The sequence below is a fragment of the Callithrix jacchus genome, chromosome 4 (assembly GCF_049354715.1).
Source record: "Callithrix jacchus isolate 240 chromosome 4, calJac240_pri, whole genome shotgun sequence".
NCBI classification, from domain to species: domain Eukaryota; kingdom Metazoa; phylum Chordata; class Mammalia; order Primates; family Cebidae; genus Callithrix; species Callithrix jacchus.
The window spans coordinates 59,400,419-59,414,867 of NC_133505.1; the positions used below are offsets into that span (position 1 = coordinate 59,400,419).

A 14,449-nucleotide genomic window follows, 5' to 3' on the forward strand; every position below is an offset into this window, starting at 1 on the left:
TCTCATTGAAAACTCATGAATTAGGAGTTTTGCATAGGCAGTTTAGGGGAAGGGGTGGGGTAGCCAGTAACAGATGCTTGCTGCTGGTTGGTTAGGGCAGAGTTGAAATCATAAAGGGTCATCAAAGTTGTTTTTGCATGTCATCTCCCTAAGGTCATTGTAAACATCAGAGTGGCAGGGACCTCTGCCTTACAAATGTTTACATTTCTTACACTATCCAGAAATGCCACCTTATACCTATGTGGAATTTCGTGAAGTTGACAATGACTGAATGTGCTACTTAAGACTTTCTAAGACTCAGTTTCCTCAATTATAATTTAATGGATTTGGGGCCTATGAATAATTTCTTAGATAATTGATAAAAAACAGTAACTGATAAAAATAAGGTAACCATCTGAAAGTGTAAGGATAGTGAGTCTCTTTTCCTCCTTCTGAGATTATATCCATCTTAATTCTTATTGCTAAAATAGCCTTTCTCTGAGGAGGTGATGATGCCAACAGATGATTTTTAAAATGTCCTTACTATGACAAAGTAATACATTAGCAACCCTATGTCAGGAATTTGTTTATATTTGTTTGTATATATGTGTATACATATACATATATATATGTGTTGTGTGTATGTGTGTGTATATATATATATATATATAATGTGAATAATCATCAGGTCATGAGTTTAAATTCATGAAGGCTTCCCCCCACCTTCAGACAACCCTATGTAATTTGTTTCATTTCACCAAAATTGAAATGAAACAAATTACATTTGTCAAAATTTAAGAGCGTTGAACAAAAATCCAATCATACCATTCTACACATTTATGAATCTGTCTTTAAATAAATTGAACCATATTAATTCAACACTATAGTAGAAATTGAATATGTAAATAAGTTTAAGAAGGAGTAAATTTCTATAGGCGTAATCCCTAGTACATACTTAAAACAAGCAGAATTTCAGGAATAAGGGGAAGACAGAACTTACTTTTTGCAGTTGATCTTGTGAAATTCACCTATACTTTCCAGGCTTGTTCACTAGTTCCTCAGAAAGTCAGAATATTGGCCCAACAAGTCTTTGGAGGCTGGAGGACAACTCTTATGCTTCTCTAAACATTCTTCCTTCATATTCCATGTCCTATCCCAGACCCTCTCCACTCCAGCTACCAGTTCCAAAGAAGAAGAAAAAAGATAAAAAGAATGGAGTAAAGTTGAAAGGAGGTAAAAGATAATTTTCTTAACCTTTTGGGTATCTGCAGGTAACCTTGCTTGAATCTCTAGTCTAGGCATTTTATTTCCTCTTTCACAATGTCCTTAGTTTGTAGACATTTATGTGTGGCTCAGTGACAGTTGAGACATGGGATAGCCATACTCAAGGTGGGACAGAACAACCCAGCAAAGACAATTCATTTTTCCCCTATTCTTTCTGTTGTCCTCACAAGGATATGAATCATGCATACCTCTGAGGCTGCAGGAGTAAAGTCTTCATCTTCTTTCTGTCTTCTTTGTTTTATTGGCCACAGCTTACCAAGAATCGTGCACCTGAAACCAGTGACTTCTGTAGCTGCTGGCAAAGCATGTTTCTCTTTATTTTCAGAAGACTGTGAGGGGATGGAGCATAAAACTGAGTGGCAGGGTCAGCTCAGGAGCCCACGTGGCTGTAGCCATTGCCTCTGCTGTTGAGAGGACTCCTGAGCAGTGCCTGGGATATTACTCTCCTCTCCAGTAGTTCGGGACTGAGTGCTCAGAAAGATCTTGAAATCATTTAGAGAAAAATCTGTGCCATTGTCAGGGAACATTTTACTGGACTTATTGTCTTTCATGACTTTCCCACCCTTCATTTAGAGAGCTGCCAGTTACGACATTCATCCATGTATTCATTCAATACATAATTGTTTAGTATGGAATGTGTGCTGTACTGTATTAGATTCTAGAGATTCAGATATAAACTCCTGCCCTTGAGGAATCCATAGTCTTGTAAGACCCAGACAGAAGCAAATACTCAAGAATGCTAAAATTGGTTAAAGGGTAAGCATGACTCCTACACTCTGCTATATATGCATGGACAGGTGTGTGTACACGGTAAGTGACTCTACCTGGGAAGAGGTGTAAGCAAGCAGGGCAGATGTCATCAAGAAGGTGACAATGAAATTGAGGATTAAACACTGTAGGATTTTGTGTCATTCAAAAAAGATGCGAAGGAAATTGAGGACAGAAGGAACAGCATCTGTGGAGGTCTGGAAGTAACTGTGAATAGGTGATTGTGGCTGGACTATTGGATGTGGGTTAGTTTGGGTTAATGGGGAATGATGCTGAAAAAGGGGACATTTAAGGTCCCACGTAGTCTCACAGCTTCTCATTCCCATTAAGGAGACATGGTGAATTCATATACTTAGCTTGCCTCTATTTCCTCCCTCTCACCTGAATCTCAGAGGATCAGGAAATAAGAGGAGGAGAAAACTAACTAACATGGGCTATGTGTGCGATAGGTCAGTCACTGAACTGGCTCCTTTATATATGGTCTTAGTTAATTCTCAAAACAAACTAGGGAGTTATGAAATCATCACACTTGATCAGTGTGGAAACTGGGTCTTGACCAAAGCCATCCACTTAGCCTGACGGTCTTAAAATTTGACTCAGATCTGTGTGGATTTAAATAATCTCTCGAGGTCCTGTTGTTTCTGATGGCTACTTTCAAAAAAGATTCATGACCATCTTTCATAGAAATTGGATGAATTTTATAAACTTGGTGCAAAATGTGGGCTTTACCTCACAAACAGTAAAATGTCACTCAACCCACAGGACCAAGCAGTCTGTGAGCTCCAGCAGGACTACCAAGGGCTGCCACTGGCTGTTTGACAGCCCCTGGCAGGAACAGAGCCCATCAAGCATGAGAGAAGAAAGCAGCACATAGCCAGTTGCAAGCCCTGGAGAAGTATACCAAAATTGGGGAATTTGCATAGTAAAATTGAAAGCATATTTGCATTCAGGAATCAAACGCATGCATTACCACTGTCCTGGAAATAGGCTGACTCAGACCATACGACTAAATAAAAGAATAATGTTTACTCAGAACTGATGCACTTGTTTAAAAAGTTAATGTTTTAAGCTTTCTGCCTTCTAGCAAAACATTGCTAATCTAATTAGAGCTTTCCAACCCCACTTGGCCTGCAAGCAGGCCTGCAGTGCATTGACTGCTCACCAGACAGGATGGACCCTGGGCCCTTTCTGCTCACCCCCTCAGCTTAAAAAGTTCAGCTCAACCCTCCTTCTCATCTCCAAATGTTTTCTTCTCATTTCTAAGCCAGCCACTGGCACATTCCAGCACTTTGCACTCCCTAGAATCCCAGAAAGCAAGTTTATTTGGGTGATAGGTCTTCTCTCAAAGACATTCTTAGAATGCTGTGTGGTGAGCAGCTGATATCTAATTGCAAAGGCAAGGAGGTTTTAGCAAGAGTTGAGGGTTTTTACAATGTAGAGGCCACTTATGAGGAGGGTATCTTAAAAGCTTCCCCAACTCAAACTTCAGCAAGTTAGTTTATTGAAACTTTTTTTCCATTCCCAAGTTGAAGCTGGCTAGCTCTTTTTTTATTCACGGAACTAGAGGGTGGTAGCTAGAGAGGTTATGGATGATAAAGTTTAAGATTGAGGTGGAATTAATTAGTCGTAATCTCATTCTAAACCTAGTTTGCTTTTAATCATTCAAGATTCAGGAAGGAGTGAGCCCCAAGGGTGTTATAAAAAAATCATGAAATAAAAATATAAATGCAAGTCTGTGAAGGTTTTCTGCAATTTGCATAGAAAGGGAATTAGTCTGGCTGTAGAAGTGTCTGGGGATTCCAAATGAGAACATAGTATTTGGGGAGCTCTGCATTATTTCTCCCCAATTCCCACAGGGCTGAATTTGCAGATGATGAACAAATGAAGTGGAATTGGTATTAGGGACAAAACTCATGGAAATTTGAATTCAGCACTTCCACAGTTCCAGAGCCTGCTTCTACCCAATGATTACTTCATATTTACATATCCCATAGGGGGTCGTTGGTGGAGGTGTTGGCATTCCCACCTCACGGATACATCACATGGGACACGTAGTGGTTAAGTGGTTTGCCTAGGATCACATGGCTATTTCATACCAGAGATGGGATTAAAAACTTAGCAAATATGGTTTCCATAGACCTGAATTGCTGAGCTACTCACTGTAGGGAATCACTAAGATTTCTCATTTCTCCCTGGTTGTAGGGAAAGCAAAATCATAACCATCTTTTCTTCATCTCAGTTCCCCTCCACACATTTGAAAGGTTGCAGTATGTGTATTTAGTGACTCTAGGATGAGATACCCTGGGCCTGATGAGGCACAGTTCCATCTCTGCATCTCAGAACTCAGAGCTCAACTCTTTGACCATCTCTGAGGGCTGAGTAGCCTTATCATGTGTCCACATCCAAGGGTGCCCTTGGCTCCTGTGTTTGCAAATGCATAGGGTATCTTTGAGACAGAAGAACTTACTTTTTTTACTTTTTTTTCAATATTCCCTAGCATAGGCACCTGACATCAAGTTCAAGTAGGTAGGTTTAATTATCCTGGTGAAGAAGTATTATTAAACAGTGAAATCAGCAGTTTAAAAAAACAAAAACCAAGCAAGCAAACAAACCAACTCAGTGTGTTTGTGGCTCAGAACAAATACGGTGGAAGGCAACCAGCTTATTTTTTTCAAGCTGTTACTCAAGCATACTAATGTTGAGTGAATTTTTTTACATATACTGACTTAGTTCACTTGCTCATGGTTTGCTTGAGTCAGATTCTGTTGTGTCTTTTTTTTTTTTTGAGAAATAAAAGCTGTGACTCTATTTCCTAACTAATTTATTAAGTACACTCCACCTAAATGCAGTAGTTAACATTGCTACTATCTCCTGGATTAAATGCCACTCTGTACGATACTTTCATTGTAACTCAGAATTAAGCCATCACCCAGTTGCAATATATGGGAGATTATATTAAAAGTAGTGTTTACAGTGTGCTAACAGCCCCATAAAGATAAACATCAGAAATTCATTTGAAAGCCTAAATCATTGTGTCAGTTACATTTCCATAAATGGCTTCCTTATGTATTTGTCTATACTTCAGTGTGCATCTGTTTGCCAAGACTTTCAGCAGACCCTGTCATTGACTCATTCCAGGAAGAATGAAGGCATGGCCTGTGGATACAGAACAGTTGGTTCCACAGGCAACTTCTACTTCCCTTTGGTTTCTTTGCCAGACACATAGGGAAAGGAGACTCTTGCAATTTAGGAGCTGGGAAAATAACTCAACCATACTTCTCAATGTTGTGTAGAGTCTGGTTCTGTTTGTGCTTCTCCTAACTAGGAACTGAGTTGGTGAGGCAACTTACTGACTCACCTATCTGTGCTCCCATGCCTGAATCAAGAGGAAAAGATGATGTTGATGTAGAACACTCCGAGTGCCATGCCGACATTTCTCTAGGGAAGGGGCTGGGGGTGCTGGCTTTGGAGTCACTGAGACTTCGAATTCATCACCAATTCCATCACTTGCTAATCGTATAAGTTGCTTAATTATACAATAGAATAAGTTACTTGCACTTTCTGAGCTTCAGTTGCCTGATATTTCAAACGGGGCCATGAGGGTAACTATCTAATAGGGCATTTGTGAGAATTAAATAATCACATATATAGCACCTACCTCAGTGTTCCAAGTAAATGAAAAAAGTAACAAGTAAATGATAAATAAAGGTAAATTAGTATTATTATATTTGCCAACCTGGAGGACCACCTACAAGGCTGTTACAGAGAATAAATATGAAAATGCAGGCAAGAGCGTTTGGCACAACCCTTGATCTGTGCCTGCAGACTTTCAGGTATGACAATAGAAAAAAAATTCAAACTCAATTTGTGGATTTTAATTAGTCAGTAAAATAAACTATATCTCTATTTGCTATAAGGTTGCAGGTGTGGGATTCTACTTTAAACGCCCTTCTCATTTCTATTTGTTGTTTCTTTGTTCTGACACATGCTGGGTAGATGGGCGCATTTCCAAAGCTGAAATGTCTGGATTTGGTCAAGAATCAAAACTTTGTCTGTAGTTTATCTTCTGATCACTCAGTTTATCCCAGGAGAGTAAAGACCACCCCAAGACTTCAATTTTGGCATTCAAGTAACTGGCAGCCTCTAAAGATGAGCACCCAGGTACCAGGTATATATAATTCTTGATGCATAAATATATACACAGGCAGAAAGCCAGAATTCCTAGCTTATGGTGAGTCAGCCTGAGCCTCAAAGGCTAACAGGACTGGGAGGTACTTTTCCTGCAGAGCGTAGATGCCCCTAGGTTGGACTTTGATAGGATTTTCAATCTAAGCCCTTTTTTATCAGGTAATGATGTCATCTGAAATTTCTACAATATATTCTTTTCAAAGATCTTTCACATGCAATATTGCATTACAACGATTCTGTGATAAGCAAGGCAAAGACTTGTTCTCCCTTTACCTTGAGAAGAAAATATTGGTCCAGAGAAATTAAGTGATACTATGCACACATTGAGTTATTGACAGTTTGGATTATGTAGTTAGGAAGGATACTTGAGGAGAGATTTGCTCTGGAATGGTTATCAGTCAAAGAGGGGTCTCTTTTTCTCTCTGGGAGGGGAACCTCTTATAAAATGAGGGCTTTAGATGAGGTTGCTCTTGTGGTTCTGTGGCTCTTACACATTGCATTGTTGTTTCCTGATTTCCAGCCCTTCTTGCCTACCTCCAGGATCCTCAGTTAGCTTGTGATTTTCAGTTCTGATGGGAAATTCTTCCTTGGCTCTAGGCCTACCAACTGCAGTCAATATTGCTACCTCTATGAAACGGTTCTCACATTTATCTGTGGTGCTTGTAAAAAATAGACTAAATTTGACAACACTTAAGAAACTGATAGTAGTGTGTGTGTGCGTGTGCACGTGTGTGTGTGTGTGTGTGAGTGTGCGCATGTGCTGGTTGAATGGTTGGTTGAGAGTGAATTTAGTGGTGTGCTGGACCAGTGCATAATGGCTTGCAAGAACTTACTGAGCACATCTTTTGCCATCATCACATTCTGTGACAGGTTATCTTGAAATTGATTATGGCAGGAGTTTTCACCCCATGGAAATTAGCAAGTACTACAAAATAAGACTCCTCAAAAAAAAGCTGGTTATGACCAGGTGCAGTCGCTCACGCCTGTAATCCCAGCACTTTGAGAGGCCAAGGTGGGTGGATCATTTGAGGTCAAGAGTTGGAGACCAGCCTGGCCAACATGGTGAAACCCCGTCTCTACAAAAGCTACAAAAATTATCCGGGCATGGTGGTACATGCCTGTAATCCCAGCTACTCAGGAGGCTGAGGCAGGAGAATTGCTTGAATCTGGGAGACAGAGGTTGCCAAGATCATGCCTGCCACTGCACTCCAGCCTGGGCAATAGAGTGAGACCCTGGCTCAAAAAAAAAAAAAAAGCTCGTTAGTTATTAAATATTTACTAGCACACCATTGAGTGGTTTCGTTGAATTCTAGCCACACACTTAGCTCTCAGATAATTCAGTCTAGTGCTTATAAGTCATGAGTGGAACACTTAGGTAGAAATAGAAATGTTATGACTAACAACCTTGATTGCTCCACTTTAGTTTTCCTACTAAAATAGAAAAAAAAAATGCAATGTATGCTTTCACCTTTCTGAGAAGAATTAATTATGTATATATTTTATTTCTAGCATATGTTGCAGCTCCTTGAGCACCTACTGTGTTCCCAGTGCCATACTAGTGAATTTTTTAAGAAAGCTCTCATACTTTTGAAACATGCATAAAATTCCAGAGTCTTTCATTCCTTGGAAATTTCATGGAATCGAGGGAGATTACATGTAATGGAAACATAACAAGGAAGGGGGAATGATACCAGATGAGGTTTGCCTTGTAGGCAGATCCAAATAAACGACTTGTATTTAATTTGAAATTTAATAGGAAGCGCTTGTACAACCTCAAACAGAGAAGGCAAGTGTTCAGATTTGTATTTCAAGATCACTGTGGTTGCTGTGTGAGGACTTATTGTAGAGGGCAAAAGGGAAAGCTGGGTAGCGAAACTAATTTTCCTTAAATTTTTTCAAAGAAAAACCTTCTAAAATTCCCTTTGGCCCTTTTATGAACAAAGTTCCTCTTTACAACTGCAAGAATGCAAATCTTTGAGTCAAACACTGGGGAAGAATTGCATCACTGGAGAATAGGTAAAGTCACCTCAGAAGCAATGTGGTATAAAATGTATTTTTATAGTACTGTATTTTTCAAGATACCTAGTTTTCTCTGACCATAAAGTTCAAACCTTAGAATTCAGGTTGAAATACATTCAACTAGCATCATCTAAGAGAACTTTCTACAATGATGAAAATATTCTGTATTTGCATTCTCCAATGTGGTAGTTCTTCACATGTAGCTTTTGAGTACTTTAAATTTGGCTGGTGTGACTGAGGAGTTTGATATTTAGATTTTATTAATTAAATTTAAACAGCCACACGTGGCTTCAGGCTGTTGTATTACACAGTGCAGTGTTAGACCAGGTATGTCTCTGACCATATAAGTGACCTCTCTGACAACATAAGAATACTTTCCTGTTAGGGAGGTGACAATTAAATGATACACATAAAAGCAGAGAGCTTGGTGCCTAGCAGCTCTCGGGAACAATGGAAGCTGGATTCGGTAGAGCACTGGGTAGGAGTGAACTGCTTTATGAGAGCCAATTGTGGACATCTCTTTCCAACTCCAGATTCATTGACATCACATGTGGTCATAGTAGGAATAGATATACCATGAAGATCAGCACCTAGTACAAATTAGGGCTCCCCACCCCTCTACTAAACCCGAGAGACATTTAAACATTAACCAACCCACTACTGGTTGGATGCATTTACAAAGTTATTTTAGTATTTCCACTATCGCACAAACAAATAATCATCTTAAGCCTTTATTTCTTACAAACTAGAACGGTAATTTTTCAGTAATTCTTTTTTAAATTCTTTTCACAGTACTATTTTATTCTTCTCTTCCTTTCCTTACCTGACTTTCACGGACATGTTTGCTTCTGTATTTCTGCTGCCTCAAAGAAGCCTCTGCTTGAGGAAGACTTTGCATCTTTGTCTTTCCTTCCTTTTTCCTTTTGCTTCAACACAGTCTGTAAACTTTTGGTCATTTGTTTGTTTACTCATTCTCTATCACAAGAAATGGAGCCAGACAACCACACAACTTAGTCACAATGACATATTCAGAAATAAGACCAATATGTCCTCTCTCCACACCCTTCCTGCGTTGGTGCTCTCTTCAGCCCTAAGCTTTTGCATCCTTCAGCAAAATGTTTTATAAAATGTTGCAACTTAATCTCTGCTTTGCTCCCATCCTCCTATTTCCAGTCATTCTAAGTGATGCTTCATCTGCAAACTAGATTAGAAAGATTCTTTATTTGTATTGAGGGTGACTTTCTTTTCCCGGCAACATGTTTCTAAGGTAACTGCCCTAAAAATTGAAATCCCAAAACCCCATCTCAGCCTGGGACTTAGTAAAACTTCTGCAGATAGTTTATTGCTTAAAAAGCTTAAAGTAAAGGTGGTACTGAATGAAGACCCCTTGCTTTCCAAACTGCTCAGAGCCCATATTGACTGGTGAGGTCTGATCTCTACCAACAGATAGTTCTAAGTAACTTCACCAGTATGATCCCTTTGAGTAGATGCTAAGAAAGTCTACCTCCTTGGTGTTCAAAACATTAAAACTTATTTTTTTAAGTGGTGGAATTGTTTTCTTCAAAGATAATTCCATGGAATTACAGTATATAACACAAGCAAAAACTTAGTTTTTTCTGATTGTGGTGTGTGCAGCAAATCTATCTGAGAGACAGGGGGCTTTAAAAAGTACTATTGGAAGAATCAAATTTATTTATTTATTTATTTTAAAAACAAAGTCTTGTTCTGTCACCCAGGCTAGAGTGCAGTGATGCCATCATAGCTCACTGCAGCCTCAAATTCCTGGTGTCAAGTGATCTTCCTGCTTCAGCCTCCTGAGTAACTAGCTCGACAGGCAGGTACCACCATGCCTGGTTAAAAATTTATTTTTTAAAAAGCAGTTCTATTCTTATCATATTATACATTTATTCTGTTGATAGAAGTCTTTGTAAACTACACTATACTATATTTTCTCTTTTAAAAAAACTTTAAGTCTTGGTTTCTCTGGCTAATACTTTACATAACAATTGAGATCAAATAGGTTTAAGAATTCCTTTCCTATCATGCATAATTTTTTAAACCCTGTAATTTTGTGGTGAAATACAGCAAAATTTGCAAACGTTGTTTGTACCTTTATAATGTCCCTTGCCATGTAGTGTTTCACATATAGAAAACAGTTTATTTAATAAGCTGTGTGACCTCAATATTGATATTAAGTTATTGCTGCAAATAAGGGTACAAACAAAAAATCCCATATTTTAACAGGACTTCAATCCTCAATGGCTTCAGGATAATCCCCTGGGGGAAAATAAGCAATTTCAAGTGACCTAAGATTTAAATCTTAAAAGTTTACAGTATACATACATATTTTTTAATTTTATTTTTTTATTGCATTTTAGGTTTTGGGGTACATGTGAAGAACATGCAAGATTGTTGCATAGGTACACACATGGCAGTGTGATTTGCTGCCTTCCTCCCTATCACCTATATCTGGCATTTCTCCCCATGCTATCTCTCCCCAATTCCCCACCCCCATCCCTCTCCTATTTCCTCCCAACAAACCCCAGTCTGAGATGCTCCCCTCCCTGTGTCCATGTGTTCTCATTGTTCAACACCCACCTATGAGTGAGAATATGTGGTATTTCATTTTCTGTTCTTGTGTCAGTTTGCTGAGAATGATGGTTTCCAGGTTCATCCATGTCCCTACAAAGGACACGAACTTCTAATTTTTTATGGCTGCATAATATTCCATGGTGTATATGTGCCACGTTTTCCCTGTCCAGTCTATTATTAATGGGCATTTGGGTTGGTTCCAGGTCTTTGCTATTGTAAATTGTGCTGCAGTGAACATTTTTGTGCATGTGTCCTTATAGTAGAATGATTTATAATCCTTTGGATATATACCCAGTAATGGGATTACTGGGTCAAATGGAATTTCTATTTCTAGGTCCTTGAGGAATTGCCACACTGTCTTCCACAATGGTTGAACTAATTTACACTCCCACCAGCAGTGTATAAGTGCTCCTATTTCTCCACATCCTCTCCAGCATCTGTCTCTAGATTTTTTAATGATCACCATTCTAACTGGCATGAGATGGTATCTCAATGTAGTTTTGATTTGCATTTCTCTAATGACCAGTGATGATGAGCATTTTTTCATATGTTTGTTGGCCTCATGTATGTCTTCTTTTGTAAAGTGTCTGTTCATATCCTTCACCCACCTTTGAATAGGCTTGTTTGTTTTTTTTCTTGTAAATCTGTTTTAGTTCTTTGTAGATTCTGGATATTAGCCCTTTGTCAGATAGGTAGACTGCAAAAATTTTTTCCCATTCTGATGGTTGCCAATTCACTCTGATGACTGTTTCTTCTGCCGTGCAGAAGCTGTGGAGTTTATTTAGGTCCCATTTGTCTATTTTTGGCTTTTGTTGCCAATGCTTTTGGTGTTTTGGTCATGAAGTACTTGCCTATGCCTATGTCCTGAATGGTTTTGCCTAGGTTTTCTTCTAGGATTTTTATGGTATTAGATCTTATGTTTAAGTCTTTCATCCCTCTGGAGTTAATTTTAGTGTAAGGTGTCAGGAAGGGGTCCAGTTTCTGCTTTCTGCACATGGCTAGCCAGTTTTCCCAACATCATTTATGAAACAGGGAATCCTTTCCCCATTGCTTGTTTTTGTCAGGTTTGTCAAAGATTGGATGGTTGTAAATGTGTTGTGTTGCCTCCGAGGCCTCTATTCTGTTCTCTATATCTCGGTTTTGGTACCAGTACCATGCTGTTTTGATAACTGTAGCCTTGTAGTATAGTTTGAAGTCCAGTAGTGTCATGCCTCCCTCTTTGTTCTTTTTGCTTAGAGTTGACTTGGCTATGTGGGCTCCCTCTTTGTTCCATATGAAGTTTAAGGTGGTTTTTTCCAGTTCTGTGAAGAAGGTCATTGGTAGCTTGATAGAGATAGTGTTGAATCTGTAAATTACTTTGGGCAGTGTGGCCATTTTAACAATACTGATTCTTCCTAACCATGAATATTAAATGTTTCTCCATCTGTTTGTGTCTTCCCTTATTTTGTTGAGCAGTGGTTTATAGTTCTCCTTGAAGGGGTCCTTTACATTCTTTGTTAGTTATAATCCTAGGTATTTTATTCTCTTTGTAGCAATTGTGAATGGCACTTTGTTCTTGATTTGGCTCTCTTTAAGTCTGTTATCAGTGTATAGGAATGCTTGTGATTTTTGCACATTAATTTTGTATGCTGACACTTTTGTATCAGTTTCAGAGTTTTTGGGCTGAGACAATGGGGTCTTCTAGATATACAATCATATCATCTGCAAATAGAGACAATTTGACTTCCTCCTTTCCTATTTAAATACCCTTTATTTCTTTTTCTTGCCTGATTGCTCTGGCTAGGACTTCCAGTACTATATTGAATAGGAGTGGTGAGAGAGGGCATATTTTTCTAGTGCCAGATTTCAAAGGGAATGCTTCCAGTTTTTGCCCATTCAGTATGATATTGGCTGTTGGTTTGTCATAAATAGCTTTTATTATTTTGAGATACATTCGGTCAATACCGAATTTATTGAGGGTTTTTAGCATAAAGGGTTGTTGAATTTTGTCAAAGGCCTTCTCTGCATTAATTGAGATAATCATGTGGTTTTTGTTTTTGGTTCTTTTTATGTGGTGAATTACGTTTATAGACTTGTGTATGTTGAACCAACCTTGTAGCCTACTTGATCATGGTGGATAAGCTTTGTGATGTGCTGTTGCAATTGGCTAGCCAGTATTTTATTGAAGATTTTTCCATATATGTTCATCATGGATATTGGCCTCAAGTTTTCTTTTCTTGCTGAGTCTCTGCTGGGTTTTGGTGTTAGGATAATGTTGGTCTCATAAAATGATTTGGGAAGGATTCCCTCTTTTTGGATTATTTGGAATAGTTTCAGAAGGAATGGTACCAGCTCCTCTCTGTATGTCTGGTAGAATTTGGCTGTGAACCCATGTGGACCTGGGCTTTTTTTTTGTGTAGTAAGCTCTTAATTGCTGCCTCAACTTCATACATCGTTATTTGTCTATTCAGGGTTTCGACTTCTTCCTGGTTTAGGCTTGGGATGGTGCAAGTGTCCAGGAATTTATCCATTTCTTCCACGTTTACTAGGTTATGTACATAGAGTTGTTTGTAATCTCTGATGATGCTTTGAATTTCTGTGGAATCTGTGGTGATATCCCCTTTATCATTTTTTATTGCATCTATTTGATTCTTCTCTCTTTTCTATTTTATTAATCTGGCTAGTTGTCTGTCTATTCTGTTGATCTTTTTGAAAAACCGGCTCCTGGATTTATTGATTTTTTGAAGGTTTAATAATATGGAACACTTCACGAATTTGTGTGTCATCCTTGTGAAGGGGCCATGCTAATCTTCTCTGTATGATTTCAATTTTTGTATATGTGCTGCTGAAGCAAGCACTACAGTATATTTTTGAAGATTGGCATCCATGCCTCTCTATCTTTTCCTTTTATATATTCATGTTATAATTTTTGCCATGAGTGAGTAATGTCCTTAACAGACAATTGGTCATGACATATAATTTTCATAAAGAAAAAACAAGTTAATATCACTAATACTAAAATAAAAAGGATTACTATATTTTTCCAGATTGTTTTGTATCTAATGATCCCATAATTCAGGTAGATTCATATGTCACTTCACCAGGACTATTTTATCAAATGCCCTCTTTGGGCTAGGAACCTCAGGACCATGAGCTTTGCAAGGGCTTGCTAAAATGTTTGAGCTCAAAAAAGAAAATATATAAACCTTAAAATACAATTTTAAAAAAATCCCCTGCTAAGTTAAAATGACTAACTGTTGAATCATATATCTTCTAAAGCTATCATTATGTTAACTAATTTCATGTCACTTTTCTACAGTTACATGTCAATATAATAACCTTTAAAACAAAAAAATGAATTATTTATTCTTCATACAACTAAAGAAAAAATACAAAATTCATTAAGACAGTACAATAATATATTTAAAGTGGAATATTGATAATATTTAATATTTCCTGTGAAGCTGTATAAAACCTAAACGAGAATAAAACTACAGAAATCTTTTTAAAAGTTCTGCATATTTAGCAATTAATTCCCCATTTCAGGTTTATTAATCAACACAATTTCCAAAATAATCTGCTTTGAATATTGTCAGAGTCAAAGGTAACTTGGAAAAACACTCAAGAGTAAAAATGGTGG

At 38.1% G+C, this 14,449-nt stretch overlaps 1 non-coding gene across 1 annotated transcript; it reads right to left on the bottom strand.

The window, feature by feature from the left end:
* Positions 1-13,560: 13,560 nt before the first annotated feature.
* On the bottom strand, positions 13,561-13,667 carry LOC118153240 (U6 spliceosomal RNA). Its single transcript, XR_004742497.1, has one exon. It is a non-coding gene; the product is annotated as a U6 spliceosomal RNA (small nuclear RNA).
* Positions 13,668-14,449: the final 782 nt, after the last annotated feature.